The sequence below is a fragment of the Rhopilema esculentum genome, chromosome 14, assembly GCF_057945365.1.
Source record: "Rhopilema esculentum isolate cy_ngs chromosome 14, ASM5794536v1, whole genome shotgun sequence".
NCBI lineage: Eukaryota > Metazoa > Cnidaria > Scyphozoa > Rhizostomeae > Rhizostomatidae > Rhopilema > Rhopilema esculentum.
The window spans coordinates 7,566,844-7,580,871 of record NC_142828.1 but is presented as its reverse complement, the minus strand read 5'-3'; the positions used below and the strand labels follow the sequence as shown (position 1 = coordinate 7,580,871).

At 35.7% G+C, this 14,028-nt stretch overlaps 1 protein-coding gene across 5 annotated transcripts in view; it reads right to left on the bottom strand.

Moving 5' to 3' along the window:
• LOC135695993 (uncharacterized) overlaps positions 1–13,803 on the bottom strand; it is a 35,631-nt gene extending 21,828 nt beyond the window's left edge. The window contains exons 1-4 of one of the 5 annotated variants that reach the window (XM_089112419.1): positions 12,499–13,803; positions 11,874–11,955; positions 11,087–11,139; positions 4,970–5,148 (exon numbers count right to left, since the gene is read on the bottom strand). The gene's annotated coding sequence lies outside the window, so the exon portion shown is untranslated. Of the gene's footprint in view, positions 1–4,969; positions 5,580–11,086; positions 11,158–11,873 lie in introns of those variants that run through there. The other 4 variants (XM_065215243.2, XM_089112418.1, XM_089112420.1 and 1 more) reach the window with 4 other exon arrangements.
• Between the last annotated feature and the right edge of the window lie 225 nt (positions 13,804–14,028).

The following is a 14,028-nucleotide window of genomic DNA, read 5'->3' as shown; positions in this document are numbered from 1 at the left end:
GACAATACAACTTTGTTAGAGAGTAAGAGAGGAGCGATTTAAAAGATAGGATATTGTTTTGTCTACAAGAAATCAAAATGGAAAGCCTACACAACCTATAGCTGGGCAGCTTAAAGAAACATTTTTTGTGAAAACATTCAGTGATCAACGTCCGAAGTGGTCATAATCAAATTTCCTAAATCGTAAACACAGGAAGAATATAAGGGCTAAACTCTTGCTCAAGTTTTGCGCTAAACTACTTTTAATATTTTCTCATTGACAGTGGTTCCAGTACCAAGGATCTAAGCTGATTTTCTTCCTTTGCATCCTTCTTGATCCTTTTAAAGTTCTTTTAAAAGTTATTTTCTTATTCAAACTGTTTCTAGCAAGGCTTCCTCATTCTACAAAAGCTATGCTACTAATCCAGAACAGAGTCGCAATTGCAGAACAAATGACGATGATGAACAATTTTGCTTTCTTCCATCCGTCTGCATTAAAGAGAAACCATGACTCTAAGTACACTAATTCCTACCAATATTTTCCCACCCCTTATTCAGCTAGTAATTATTAAATAGAAAATGATTCAGAAATAAATTGGATGAAAGTATAAAAATCTTTGTCATGTTAGGTCATTTCAGACTATTCATTTCATTGAAGATTTGAATTTCAGCGCCCAGAAAACGTAGCATGATCAATGAAAACAAAAAATCTAAGTAACACACCCGAACACACCTTGTTTTCATTGTTGTTCGGTGAAAGGATAGAACTCTCTTTATTTCATGTTACTGATCAGTTTAAGGGTTTAAACAAGCTTCTATTTTCTAGCAAGACTGTCATTTTACTCACATTTCTCTCAAGAGTGTATTTTAATTGACCCCTCTCAAGAATTTTTGTCTGAATATAAAGCCTTTTACTGCTTTTATCGATGATCTATAGATTAATTTTTAAAGATGGTCTATTTTCAATAACCTAATGTGTCATGATGCAAAAAGTCTAGTAAGGTAGTCAATTTTTTAGTTTTTTAACGATTGGAGCTCAGGTCATCTTGTTGAGTTGGTTGTATTTTAAGCAATCAAGCATTTATCTCTAAATCAATGACCAACAGGTTTTATAAAGCTCAAAATTTCATATAATTGATAAAATAAAGATTAAGTTGACGCTAATAAAATGGCCTCTTGAATCACAAATCACCAAAAATTATATCTCTTCCCTATTTTGTATTTCGTCTAAATTCTATAAAAAATTTTAGGGAAAGGTAAATATTTTGGTAATGTTACTTGAAGTCATTGGAAAATCTGGCATGCCCTCTGCAAAAGGGAGCTTCATGACATTAGAAAGGGCGATGCCAAAAATTTCTTTTTTGTTCCTATCACAGCCTAGAAGCTGGAACTGAAGGTTGGATATTTAGGAGCAAAGCCTTATATCGTTAGAATATACTTGTAATTTCTGGTGAAGCCTCAGAATTACAAATGAAAACAAAAATTTCTGGCCTTCGGTTTTTATGCAACCCCTTGAGAAAAACATAGAAAAGTTACAGCCTTTGAACAGTCTTTCCTTCAAGTCAAAACAAACAAGAATAAATATAAGAAGGACAAAGTTGATCAAAAAAATGGAAAGAAAATATAAAGACTAAATGAAAAAAGAACTAAGTGCATACCAATGCAACATGCAAACCTTTGCCTCTTAAAGCAAATTAAGTGGCAATAATTCTGATATATTGGCCCACATTGCATCAAGATTAATAACCTTTTAAAACCTAACTGCAGATATCAATTAATTGATAGTCATGCAATCATCGAATGAATAAAATTTGCGTGTGTTTCTTTTATGACATGGATCAAATATCTTTCCTCATAAAACAATTTGTTGTTTTTGTCAGCAAACGTCTAACAACGCAGACACTGCAAACTGACACGATAAAAATACCTATCCGATGACTTAAACACAATATACATATAAACACCACACTAAAAACCTTAAAAATAAAGTTCAGGCTAACTGTTCTTAATGTTTCCAAAACATTGAGGATGGACTGCTCTTAATTTGTTCTAAAATTATCAGGGTTCAAGCAGTGCAATCGCTTGCTATTGTGCTCAAAGCCATCCTTTATTTTCGGAATTTACGGACAAAGCACTCCCAGCCTAGATCGAAAAACTTTGCGTTTTGATATGGAATTTTTTAAAAGGTTTCAAAACTTTGTTCAAAATTACATGTTCCAGTCTAAAGCTTGTTCTTAAATTGTTCTAAACTTTTGACCAATTTTGAAACTCGTTTTCTGATAAAATTTTTGATATATATAAGTGTGTAAGTCAATATAGGAGGTGGGAGTTTTACTCATAGCAAATGCCTGTTTATGTGGCAACGATGCATAGAAATTTGTTGATCGGTTTCAACTAGCTTCTTCAGATTATAACATGACTTATTCCTCTAGGATTCAAATGGGCGCTTAAGGTGGACACACGTGCGTTGATCCCCGCGGGAATAAATGAACGGCATTCCGTTTTCAAGAAAACCTACTTACTGTTGGAGGATTCTCGCACTCCCAGGAAAAACAGAATAAGAATTAATCTCACATTGGTAGATTGAAATAGAGAGGAAGGAGACTAAATTCGATATACAATGCCCCTGAGAGCAGTTATTTATTTTCTTTTAAGCGATGACGCATTTCGGTTGCGTGATTAATTTGATATTGGAGCAAATCCATGACCAAATATTTGCATAACGAACAGGAAAACGATTTAACATAAAAAACAATTTGGCGTCAAATCTATGTTAAAATTACGAGTACCTTGATGCACTGATATAAGGGAGAACAACACGGGGAGCACGTGATTGGCAGGTGAATTGGGGCTGTTTGTTAATGGCAAGGCTTAAAGACATTTCTGCTTCTGACAAAGGTCACCTTCCTGACATACATTTAACAAGTATCCATTCAAAATCCTCATTAACTTCATGAGATTTGTGAATCATGCCATTCCACTTACACTAAACCAAATGTGCATGACAGGTCTGGCTATCGTTGCTCGTTGACATAATAGACAAAGCCAATAAAATAGTGAATACGTTTTAGATTAATCTGCCATCCACAGATTTAATTTAGTTGCAGGCAAAGAGTGTTGTTGCCATTTAAAGGTCAAAGATTCATTAAAAAATCATTACTTTTGGAGCAATTCATTGCGTAAACCGATTATGTACGATTTGGTTGTAATTTTGACATAAAGGGATAAAAATAACCAGCTTGTAAGTAGACATCCGACTTTTTAATTTATTCTGAAATCAATCATAAAATGGTACAATTTAATCACGGCCTTAAGCAGTGCTAGATTATGTATTCCAGAGAGGATCTGGAAGTCCAAGCTTTTTACATGTGGCCTATTTACCAGCTCAAGCCACCTCTCTTTCTCCTTGGGTGGCTATTGCTTCTTTATAATCTAAAGTCATAATTTGGTTTAAGAATTATGTTTGGTTAAAGATAGCCTTCAAAAATTTTTGCGAGTTTAGGTATAAAACCTATCCAGCTCTTTGTTGCCGTCTAGCAACAAGTTTCGCTCATTTTTCCAAAGACAACAAAAATAAATGAAAGTGAAATAAAACTTAATGATCAAAAATAAGTTAGGGTATGTACTTTGCATCGCTTGGGTCTTTTCATTGCCCATTTCGTCAATCGGGCCAAAATCTCCAAAAAGCATGCCCATTTGACTTCAAATGATTGTGAGTTTTCCTTTTCTTCTGCTTTTTCAGACTCTGCTAAAGATTTATAAGCGGTTACAGTCACACGAAACATTGCTTGAAAAATTGTGACTGTAAGTTAAGCAAAAGGACTATGATTGAAAAAGTCCGTTTTCCTCGCTACTCCCATTCATTCACCACGACACTTATTCCTCATAAGCCCATTCATCCCAACCACCAATCAATTTCTTTCTTTGAGTATCGTACCTCCTTGTATCTCAAATTTTGCTACCAATAATTCCATTCTAAATTTACATTAAAATCCCAGATGAGCAACATAATAACTTATCACAAATTATCATACCTACTTAGCTTGAAAGAGAAAACTTATGATACCGCCGTTTCAAATGCAAATACCATTACTATTATATGAAGGAAAAACTGTATTTGATATCTATATGACAACGGAGAATGGCCAACGGAGAAAAACCCTGCGTAAGATCCGAAGCCCTTTGCCTGTAAAGATAATAGATTCAAACACAGGTTGGCTAGTCTGTCCTGATCACTTCAATTTTGGATCTTTTTTATCTGTTATCTATTTTTATAAGGAACAACGAGAAGGACAGAAATCATGTTCAGATTGTAAGAGAAAGAGTTTTTGCAGCGATAACAGAATGCATTCAAAATACCCTTTGGAGATAGAGGAATACCCCTCTGGAAGTGTGAATTATGAGGCTAACTTCCCAGTTTCCTATTTTGCAGGAAGATATCATTATAAATTTTATGTAGGTCTAGCAATAGAATCGCATTCATTTCTTGAGAACGATACAGATTCGCTACTTTTAATATGCAATGAAAGGCATTCTTAACCATCTTTAGATACAGTTAAATACATTTTTAACAAAAGCTTTGTTCATAAATTTAAGCATGCTTCCTAAATGTCGGTAAACTTCTTCTTGTAAATCATCCTTACAGAGTTTAGATCCTCTAAGTAAGGGTGTGGTTCAGGCACTGACTGGGATCCATTCTTTATGTCCACTCTCTTACGGTGTTTTCAGAAAGCAAATGTGAATAAAAATAAAGGAATTGATAAAAAATTGCGTGATGCTTATGCGAGTCTTATAGTGTCTTTTTCTTGCATAAATGTGTGTGACTCAATAGCTTTTGATTATTTTTAAAGAGACCACAGGACAACTATCTGATCCAGAAAGGAACTACAAACCATAGACCGGAACCTTTAGGTTTGGGTTCGATTATCCGCGGATTTTTACGCAGTTTTCATCATTCACAAGGAAGAAAAACACGGGTAAGAGGACATTACCTGAGCTCTGCAAATGTTGACCAAGATGTAGATGGCGTGACTGTCTCGCTCTTTTGTCAAAGGATGGCTGAGTTTTCTGAGCGTGACCTGGAGGAATCTCTGCAATAACTGCTTTATCGGAAATTCAGCATGCTTCCTTTGTGCCTTTGCCTATGACAGTTTCGAGTGAATGGAGCACCCTGCGGAAGAAAGATCATTTTATAGTTCATACAGAGCAACCGACTATAGAGAATTGGGATTGGCTTTCTGTAGCAAACGCTTAGTGCATACAGGTGGTCAGTGATGATCTGCGGGGGTGATGTATCTTTAGAAAAGTGACCCTCACACAGTATCAAGTATGAAAGGAGGAATTGGCTGATATAAATGATGGAATTCAAATAGGACTGCTAGCATAGGACTTGTGGACATGTCATAGAGATCTTTCCAACCCTATCTCAATGGAACATGTACACATTTTTAATAAAAACAAATGTTACAGAGAATCGATGCTCAATTTGCCGAAAACAACGTAAAACAATTTCTAGCCTCAGATGACATTTTAGAAGAAAAAACAACATGTTTTTAAAACGTTCTCGTGTGTTGATGAAAAAGAGGACTTTATCAGGTTTTCAGCCATAAAATGTTATGCAAAACTTTTAGTAAGTAGTCTTGAAAAGAATTTATAGCATGTAAATGAAAAAAACAATTTTCAAGAAGACAAAAATTAGGAGCACCTGAGACGCAATTAATCAAAATAATTAGAACATCGAGTCTCGGCATAAAAATATTTGGTTCCTAAAAAGTGTGGTCCATTGTAATGAAGATACAGATGACCATAGACATAGGAACCGGGGCCACATGGGGGCACATGGGGGCACATGGGGGCATAGGGGGCATAGGGGGCATAGGGGACACACGGTTCACGTGTCATTTTTTATGTGTTTATGTACAATACAGAGTACATTTATGTACACTTTTGAACGTTTCCTACATCAATGCAGATCACAGTAATTTTTCTCTAAGACTTTTACAATAAAATACTGTTTCATTAGAACATAGCATTATATTACAATCATTTCATACTGAAGACTAATAAGACCATTCCATTATTGAGATATTGGTAAAGAGACTTCCATTACTAAGACCTGAAATATTTTGACCAGATGATATCGTAATCATCATTTGATCGCTTCGATTAGAACTATACATATCATCCTCAGCTAAAACTTTACATAAAAACTGATGATCTATCTTTTATTAATGAAGGAATGTGCATCAATAATCATATATATCAAATATGTAAAAAAGGAAATTTCTAGTGATAAAAAATAGCTGTAGAATCCCAAAGGATTAAAATTTTCTTTTCCATTCTTGGAACTTTCTTGAAGTCTTTAGTGGTACTACCTTTCATAAAAGGATCGTTATCTACATTTTTATTTATAACTTTTAAAGAGATTACACTTTCCAGCTGGTGTTGCATCAGTCCATTTTACAATCAATCGTTCAACTATGACGTCATTGGAAACATAAAGTTGGATTTTATTCGGTCGAAGTTGGATTGTTTACGAAATTAAATAATAGCCATTAAAAAGTTTTGACTACCAAAAAAATTAGTAAAAGTAGGCCCTTTTGTTGACAGGCACCAACGATAGAAATCGATATCCCCCTACACAATAACCAATTGAATTGGCAAAAACATTCGTTGAGATATTTGCGCTGCATTTGTGACCGAAATATTCAAGAGTATAACTTTACTTAATTGAAATAATGTCCTCCGGGAACCCGCAAGAAAGATCTTGCAGTAATAAATTGAGAAACACGATAGCACCTTGCAAATGTCGACTTCAATAACATTAGCAATTGGTAAGGAACCATAAAAAGGCTGCAATTATTTTATATCAAGCAGGCACCGCGGAAGGGGGGGGGGGGGAGGGCTAACGCACTTAAAATCCAGAATGTACTTATAATCAAACCAAAAATTGTCCTATTCTTGGTTTGTAGTATCAAGATGTAGCCCCCCCCCCCAAAAAAAGGTTGTAGCACCCTCAATCTGTAACATGCTCCGCAGTCTTTGATATCGAGTCAACCTTTCAAGAAAAATAAGGAGGAAATGCGTCAGTAAATTTGCTGGATCATAACCAGGTTACTTCTATTGAAGACTGCATGTGTCTGGGGATGATGAATGTGCCATTGGAATGAAAGAAGAGGGGCCTGAAATCGAAATAATCACATTTCATTTGACTTTTAGACGCTGAAATTTGGGGCGACATGACATTGGTCTTGCTTCAGGGCTAAAAATGCAATCAGATATTTGCAGAAATGTTTTGTTCTATTCAAAACCGCATTGTTTCTGTATTCCCTAGCCGTCTCTCGTTCTGTGTTTTACCCTCAATCTCTTAAACCCCTTTTTAATGCTAAATGACATATTATAACACATCGTTCCTCCGTCACAATGAAAATTCTGCATTCGTGGAGAGGAAATCAATAATATCTTAATGATCTCAGTTTCCTGAAATTCTGCGCCTTATAACAGAGTTCAGTAAAACGATTACTTTTTGAGATTTACCGAATTTTCTCGATCATTGATTATAATGCTCCTTCACAAGGGACTTTCGTGACCTATCGACCTACCGCAAACGCATAAGTGCACTTTGTATCATATTTGGGGGAAAGGCCAATGTTTGGATTTTTAGGGGTGGGCTTCTACGTTCATTCAGATATGGCATATTTTTAGTAGGCTTTGAAAAACTTATGTTCTCACAAAGGCAACACAGATGGCGATGACGGGAGCAAACTTCGACTAGGCCCAAACAAGAGTAGCTCTAAATGAAGTATTGTTGCAATGCGTATTCATATTAGTTCTACCCTCGAATCATTAAAAAGTTTTCATTCTTGAACTGAAACCATCTCAGCAACGCAGTAGCCCGATAAGTTAACCTAAAAGTAACTAAGGTTTGCTTTAATATTCTCTTTATTGTGTTTCCCCTCTTCCATGCTTCGTTTAGTTTTGGAGACAAAATACTGAAAACGACAAGCAACAATTATCAACCAAAGAGAATGCAAGCTGCATAAACACAGTTTAAACGTCCCTTAATCTCAAATTAATCATCCAAAGAAGATTCTTGATGCTTAGTAAGAAGATTTTAATATGCGGTTTTTTATTAAAATGAGTGAACCACCGACGGAATTGAAACCCTAAGAATTTGGCGTTCGAGAGGCAAGTCTTTATCTACTTTCGAAACAAAGAGCACAAGATAATTTTTGGTATATGAATACAGTAAAAAAACATCGGGCAACCACAGCTCAGTTTCTATGCAAAGGGTCGGCTTCTGATTGGCGAAGCAAATCCCAATGTTTCTCTTGCAACATTCCTTAAAATTTCGTTGCATAAAAATCATCGGTTGAATCACTTGCAGCATGTGTAAACACTTTTATCTACTGTTTCTGGCAACCTGGAAACGCTGAGCAACAATGAGGTATTTTTAACCGAGTAACCATGTTTCCCTTTCAAAGCAAAAGAGGTTTTGGCAAAATGGCAGTCTGGTTTCCAGCAATGGTATCTATTGAAGTCATAGTATATTGCAACTTTCCCATCAGTGAGTATAATGATTAGCACTCCTGCCAAAATTATTAGCACGTGTAGAAGAACATGCAAATAATAGCTAATGACAAAATATTGTAAATCCTCGTGTATTCAATGTCAAGTAACTACTTGAAATTTGTCAGTGTCATACAAAATAAAACTATTCAACTTGCTTAGACAAAATCTAATTGTATTCAGCATGTTTTTAGATTTAGCACCGAAGAAAACCTTTAGAGCAGTCATTTTTAAATTGCAGCATTTGGGAATGGGTCCCATTCCTGAAATTATTTCTCTCTCAGACAGGGGAATCGCCAGGTTAAATTCTTCCATAGAAAGCACTGATCAGTGATAGAAATGCCAGACAGGGAGACAAATTTACCCTTTCTGGAACTTAGTTCTCAGACGGAGAAGCTTTTGAAGTGATTCGGTGCGAATGAGGGTACCTTCAATATAGCGGCACAACCTATTTTCTCTAGAAAGACCCCACGACAAATTTCCCCTTATTTGGAGGGGGATTTCGGGTGCGATGTTAGCGCCTTCCGAAGAGGCAAATGTAGCATCCTGCCCCTTTCTTTAAAATCGAACAATATCTGCAGTCAAAAGTTAACCATGGTTTTATTTAGGATCAATCATCATTCCTGAATAAAAGTAACACACAGAAGGCAAAATAACATACTGCTTGGTTGAATCGGTTCTTTATTTTCAAGCTAATGTTACATCGGCGAATATTTTTGCCACATAAAACACGGTTCAATTAAGCTTTTATTGTTTTCGTTAGAAACTCAAGAAGCCTATTCTAATCTTCCAGAATGGACTTGAGGTGTTCTTGTATTCAAGAAACTGTACTTATATTACACATCTTCTGCGAATGTTGAGCTCAATTTTCACTGTATTTTACTCTAGTGTCTCAATAGACGCCCCCCCCCCCCGTGTATTAATTTCAGAAGAATTTGCCCTCCCCCCTTGGCTTATTAGCACCCCCTTTATATTAAATTATACAAATCTGTCATGACCAGAACACGCAGAAAATTGAATGAAAAAGCGATGTGATTTATAAAAAGAGTAGGTTCCTGTCTTTGAGAACGAAACGCGTAAATTGGGGGGAATCCTCCTAAGATACTGCCTTTTAATTAAAAGATTTACCAATATCCACTCCTTCTATTAGCTCCCCTTTGCTATTGAAATTTGCTGACATTTTATTGAAAATTGGCCAACCTGATCACCCCCTTCTATTAGCAACCCCCTTCTATTGAAAACTGGCCGACATGAACACCCCTTTCTATTAGCAGCCCCTTCTATTGAAAACTGGTCGACATGAACACCCCTTTCTATTAGCACCCCCTTCTATTGAAAATTGGCCGGAATGAACACCCTCTTTCTTTTACCTCCCCCTTTTATTAGAGACACTACTCAACTACACGTGCTAACAGAATACAAAGTAGAGTAGGTACTCTACAAAAACGAATTTTAACTTACTGGCAATGATATCTATCGAAAGAATCGTTCACCACTTACCTGTCGGCTAATTGATTAAGAGCAAGGGAATTTTATGAATTTTATCTAGTGCCTATACTTTTCCCACGTACGCAGATATAAGGACAAACGATTAAGGGATTTAAGTGAGTTTTAAGGCAAACTGATCTGCAATGGTAGACGAACTGATAATGGTTTTATCAAGATAAAGAATCAATGGAGTCTTTTTGTCCATTTGAAACTGAAGAGACAAGAGACACAGTTACCCCCAGACATGAAGAAGTCGTTACAAAGGGAAAATCGCATGGATCGAATAAGACATTCAGAAATATGAACTTGTTTAGGTGACGGTGTCACAACAAATGACAAAGTGGAACCTCCGTTACATGGCACCTCCAAATAACGGATACCGCCAAACAAAAGACATGTAACTTTGTCTCACAATTTCTTTCCGGTGGTCAGATCCTCTTTTAAGGATGAACCAGGCAACCAACAGGTCCTTACAGCGGACAAAAATTTGTCCTAGGCTTACAGTGACTTTTTGTGACACAAAAACACCAATATTTTTACAAGTTTGCATGAAAAGAGGCCGTCGAAATTGTACGGCCTAGATACTTCAATGATTTGTTTGGTGCAGCATATAATCCTCTAAATTTTTAACTGCAAAACGAAGATACATGAATTAATATAATTACAGGGCTGCTAAAGCAAAAGTATAGGCCCGTAGCCAAGGGGTAGCATGGGGTGTCAATGCCACCCTTGAACAAAAGAATACCAGCTATTTGCCACCCCGAGAATTTTGTCTCCAATTTTTTAATGGGGTTTTTCGTCGTTTTCATGGCATTTTGAGTCAAGCTAATACTAGCTGAAGAAAAAAATTTTATTGGGGTCGCTTGTTATCCATGAAGGACTTAAGGATGTGCCTGGCGCCCAAGAAACCAAAAAACTTTCGCTGTTAAGCAAAAATATAGCAAACTTGCTGAAACGTCTGCCTGCAACAGGTTTGGAGAGTTTGCCACGCCTACTCCACAGGCCTGGCTACGTACGGGCTTGCAAAAATATGGAATGCTAGAAAAACTCACTTTCTGCAGAAAAGCCACCATATGTGAACTTGCCATGGTGATTCCTTGTGTAGCTAAAAAATAAACGTTCATGAAACGTTGAATAATGATTTCAGCTGTATGTGAGTGTAGAGTCGATTAATAGCGGTAAGCTGCGATCAAGACAGATTTACATTATGCACAAATACTTCCAGAGTTGACTTGCTTTCAGTTCTGGGACTCAAGTTAAAACAACCTAACAGAGCGCTCTCCTTTAAAGGAACACACAGCAAGAAATGACCACCAAGATTCCTATGGTGTCAAAGCTGAGTATGATGTATAACTTAAGAACATTAAACATATCGATTCTAGTGGCAACAAGTACAACATATATTGGGTTTTAAGGTTTGGAAATCATTTGTGTTTAATTCATAATGAGTTAGAAAAATCCCGGATAAATACGTTAGATGCTGGATCCACGAGAAACCTAATATTTGAAGGACTCCGTGATCCAATTAAAAATCAAGAAGCCTAATCTAACTTCGAAGTATTTTTTAACAATCTGCAAGGCCAGCACTCCATTGCTAACATGCTTTGAATCGACACATGAATCACACATTACATTTAGTTGTTTAATTTACTTTTTCTTTCTTACAACCATGTTCTTAAAAACTTGAGCAACCAAATCATACGATGTGTAAAATAAATAAATATTTTCATCATATTATTCAAAAACAATTTCGTTCGACAAATATCTAAGTATATATGTCGAGAAGTAAGCAACGAAATAGATGTTTTGGTGACTTGTCAGAGTTAAAAAGGATCTTACTGTTCTCTGATGGTCTAGCTTCAACTTTTACACAACTGTCACTTTATCACCATTCGATTAATTTCATAATTGAAAGCTTCATCTGCAAAATAAGTTAAATAAGTTGTTGATAAGAACTTATGAACTTCGATGTTTACAAATACTTTGCTGTATGCTCCATTAATTCAGCCTGGATTTTTGAACATTTAATTTTGTACGAAAAAGTTTCATTCCGATATGTTTCACCACAACATGTCGTAACATCTACCAAGTGAATTTGGTCGTAACCACACGAAGTATACCGTGCAATATTACTAATACATATAAAAACAGCTTATAAGTAATAGAGACGCACTTCCTAAAATTGTGGTTTTTTCTTTCTTTCTTTTTGTGTAAAAAACAAAATTTAACAAAGTGATCGCTAATTTTGTGGTAAATTGCAACCAAAATGAAAACGAATGAAGGTCTTATTCTATGTCTTCTACATGACCGTAAATATGGTCGACCGGGCTGTTTCGTGACACTAAAACTGTCCTTCGCGATAAAGCCCGGCTTTCTAAGATAACAGAACTCGTGTGCTGTTCAAGATTATTGTTAAAATCTTCAAAAATGCACACACAGAGAAGGATAACACAAATCTACTCACCATGCATGAGCTTTTAAACAACTTTATTTCTGCTTGCTTCCAGAAGATGAGAACACTCTCTTTAGAAAATAATCTCATTTCTTGTCAACTTTACCAAGCTGACAAATAAAAAAACGGATACGCAAACTCACCATAATATGATAATTTTCTCCATATGCCAAACCCAAAGATTTTAATGTTATCTGGCCTACTAACCGTGTATAAAAGGGGCAAATGGGTTAACGAGGCTGAATGTAACGCAGTAGAGGCCAAAACCAAACAATTCTCAACTCATTTGCATGTCTGTAGGGTTACGGTAGAATTTCAAAGGATTTCGTCGAACTAATTTCGTTTCGGTACCAGGGAAAGGCCAAATAACAGGACGATCGCCTGTAGCAAAGCTAAAAATTCGGCTTCGCTGCTTTTGTCGTTAATTCCAATTTACTTGGGAAAAACAATAACACTTTCAATTTGTTAAACTGGCTATTCTTTTTATGCAGATTTTACACACATTAATATAGATGTGTAAGCCGTACGCGAGCGTTTCATGTTCCGAATAACTTGGAAAGCATTTGAAAGAAACTTAAGTGATCACATATATCAAGAAAACTTCAAAAAAAGTAAATATCTCCCTTCTGGGTTTTACATGGAGCTGTTTTCAATCCTATTAGATACTTTTTAAGATTATAGTTTATAAGACTATTAAGGCTCAAAATCGCTTAAATTTAAGAATAATTTGAGAATGATGCAAGGCTCAAGCTTCACCAAGAGCTAAATTTTTTATGCGAGTTTTACACTAAGTGTTTTGAAATAGGCGTATCTGGTCTTGGAGTCATTAAATCCAAAATTCGACTCCGTTATACCTTGAGTTGCTTAAGAATAATTTAAAAATAATTTTAGGCTCGAAAGAAAAAAAATCAAAGAATATTGATGTTCAGCAAAAAAATGTGTAGCTCTTCTGAACGCTGGAATATTTGTCCTAGTACAACCATTGTCATGTTTTTTCAGTTGACCTGACCTTTACAAACCTACTTCCATGCAGCATTGACCAGAATTTGGCCATGAATTACCGTTTACAACTCCAATTATTGAAATTTTCACTCTGTTTCAAACAAAGTTTTGTTGCCTACAAAGTGTGCTTTACACCATTGCAATTTCAGTTCAAACAAACCACGTAATCATAACGAATGGGAACGGTTAAAAACGCCGTTGATAATAAATTGGCTTTAGGGGTGTCAAACTGGAATATGACTTGGCTACGTAAATGAAACACGCAAAGCAATAACCGCGATTTTTAAGGAACTATCTCGGCATTAGCACTCAGTTTCTTCATTTTTTGCCGATTTGCAACATAAATAAAATAAAATAATTTAAAAATAAAATAAAAAAAATAAAATTAAATAACATAACATAACATAACACAACATAACAAAACATAACATAGCAAAACAAAACAAAACAAAACAAAACAAAACATAATATAACATAGCATGGCATAACATGAAAATAATATATCATAACACAACATAACATAACATGACACAACATAAC